Source organism: Anarrhichthys ocellatus, unplaced genomic scaffold, assembly GCF_004355925.1.
Source record: "Anarrhichthys ocellatus isolate YVR2014 unplaced genomic scaffold, GSC_Weel_1.0 scaffold295, whole genome shotgun sequence".
Taxonomy (NCBI): Eukaryota; Metazoa; Chordata; class Actinopteri; order Perciformes; family Anarhichadidae; genus Anarrhichthys; species Anarrhichthys ocellatus.
This window is the reverse complement of record NW_022280311.1, coordinates 70,368-72,981: the sequence shown is the minus strand read 5'-3', so window position 1 is coordinate 72,981 and position 2,614 is coordinate 70,368. Positions and strand designations below refer to the sequence as shown.

Below are 2,614 nucleotides of genomic sequence, written 5' to 3'. Positions count from 1 at the left end.
TGCACTTATTGTATTCGTATTAGTTTGTTGCACTTATTGTATTCGTACTAGTTTGTTGCACTTATTGTATTCGTACTAGTTTGTTGCACTTATTGTATTCGTACTAGTTTGTTGCACTTATTGTATTCGTACTAGTTTGCACTTATTGTATTCGTACTAGTTTTTTGTAGTAGTTTGCGGTGCCCCATCGAACCCGTTTGGGATGAACTGGAACAATGACTACAAACCAGCTCTTACCACCCAACACTAGTGACCTGAATGCTCTTGTGGCTAAATGCTAGCACATCTATGCTGCCAGCTTCCACAATGTGGTGGAAAGCCCACAACAATGTTATTATTAGTATTCATCATATTTCTGATATTATTACTGGCCCTATTACTACTATTTTTTAATTCTACTAATGCTGCTACTACTGCTATTACCACTCTTTATGAATCATTTGCGTCAGATGCATTGAATGTGTTTTAACTCTGTTATCTTCATTCTGTACACATGACATGTAGCTACTCCTGTCCATCCTGAGGGGCATCCTCAGGGTCTTTCTTTCTCCAAGGTCAAAGGTCAGAAGATGTTTGTTGTAGAGATTATAAAGCCTTTGAGGCAAATCTGTGATATTGAGCTGAAGAGTGGAGACTGTTAGAACAGCACATTTATGCCAATGGTTTTGGAATGATGTTCAACTGTCACATATAGCTGGAATGCTGGGGTGTCCATATACTTTTGAGCATATATCATATCTGTTGTCTGTGTAGCACAGTGTACAGCTGTAGAGGACAGTAAACCACCTGAACTCACTTTACTCACTCTTCATTTACACGCTCTGGGCTCAAGTACTTTTTTATGGCCTAAACGTATCATCAAACCAAATATTGTCACATCATACTACAAATATACATATATATATGTATCTATAGCACCAACAGCTGTCTTGTCCTATCTGCCCCTCCTCTCCAGACACAGCTCGAGCCCTGGGGCTTCTGGAGGAGTTCTGCACTAAACTGAAGAAGCCGGAGGAGCAGCAGCTCAAGACTGCCATTCTGAGAGTGATGGGGATTTTCCAAAGCAACCTGTTTGAAGCTCTTCTTGGTAAGTCAGTGAAGTTCAACCAATCCGTCAAGCAACTATTTTTTTCCCTTTCAACTTAATATTGTTGTGGTTTTCAGAAAAACAAAAGCATTTCAAATATTTGTGCTGCATTAAAGGTACATGACTGTGTGGCTGGTTGTATGCTAGTGCACCAGCACAGATGGATGTTTATAATCACACAACTCATGGCTTCAGCAACGCTGGAAGGCCATCAGAGTTGGGCTGCTGAAATACACTCACTGCATTTAATAATTGCTGTAGACCAGGGGTATTCAATTCAATTTCCAAAAGGTCCAGATTGAGAAAATCTCCTCGTGCAAAGGTCCGGAACATTACAATAACATCTAACTTGCACTATTTTGTGCCATATATATAAATATACATATAATTATATATTAGTCCTGGGCAACGATTAAAATATTTAATCGCATGGATTTTTTGTGATTAATCGCATTGTTATGGCAAAGTTCAATAATGAATTCAAAAGTAGTGTATTGTGCACTTTTATCTTGAAAGTACTGCTATATGAACAAAAGTGCAATAACATTTGGTTTGCAAACACTTTAAACAAATAAGGTTTTTTTAACAGCAGTATTCCCTTTACACAGTAGCAGTTATAATACAGTTATAATGATTCTGATAATAGATATTCAGCCGGTGTTCACAACTTTATCTTCATGTGTGTAAGAGATGCAATTTAAATATACACCTTGAAAACTGCAAACCTGGTTCCGGTGACGTCATCGCCCTGAATGGCAGCCTAAAGCGATAGCTCCTCCGGGAAAATAACTACTACGCCCTGATAAACAATCAAATATTAAATTTTTCGAGAATATTCCGGCTGGTAAGTGGGGCAAGAATGGGGGAAAAAGGACACAAACAAAAAAAGCACGATTGGAGAGCCCGTAAATGAAGAAAACACAAAGAACAGCTCACAGACACATGTACAAGATGGCGGAGCTAATGCTAACTCTCAGCCAGATGACACGGCAAGTTTAACGAATGTTCTGGAAGAAATACGGGACTTTCGCAAAGACACAAAACATCAGCTAAATGATATTTCCTCCGAGCTGGCCAACGTCAACCAAAAAATTGTAGAGGTGGCGACACGGATCGAAAGTGTGGAAGATCAAGTTCAAAACTTGGAACAGGTGCTCGGCAAGATGATAAAAGTGATCAACAGGAAAACAAATTACTCCAAGAAGGGAGATCACGTCGGGAGAATTTAAGGATTTATAATGTTCCCGAAGGAGCGGAGGGGTCATCTATGGTGGAGTTTGTGGAAAAATTAATGGGTGACACGCTGGAGATCCCCCCAACTACGGACCTTGGTATTGAGAGGGCGCACCGGGCGCTCGCCCCCAAACCTACCGGGGACAGAGAAGACAAGCCACGGTCAATAATAATCAGATTCCACCGATACAAAATCAAAGAAGAGATTCTGCGCAAGGCCTGGGGAAAGAAAAGTGTGCTTCTGAACGAGAGACTAATATATTTCGACCAAGATTATCCCCCAACGGTTCTGCA

The 2,614-nt window shown here is 40.3% G+C and overlaps 1 long non-coding RNA gene across 2 annotated transcripts in view; it reads left to right on the top strand.

The window, feature by feature from the left end:
• Nucleotides 1-87: 87 nt before the first annotated feature.
• Nucleotides 88-2,614, top strand: part of LOC116401252 (uncharacterized) — a 68,245-nt gene continuing 65,718 nt past the window's right edge. The window contains exons 1-2 of one of the 2 annotated variants that reach the window (XR_004213985.1): nt 88-561; nt 956-1,087. This is a non-coding gene — a long non-coding RNA (uncharacterized LOC116401252). Of the gene's footprint in view, nt 1,088-2,614 lie in introns of both variants that reach the window. The other variant, XR_004213984.1, reaches the window with a different exon arrangement.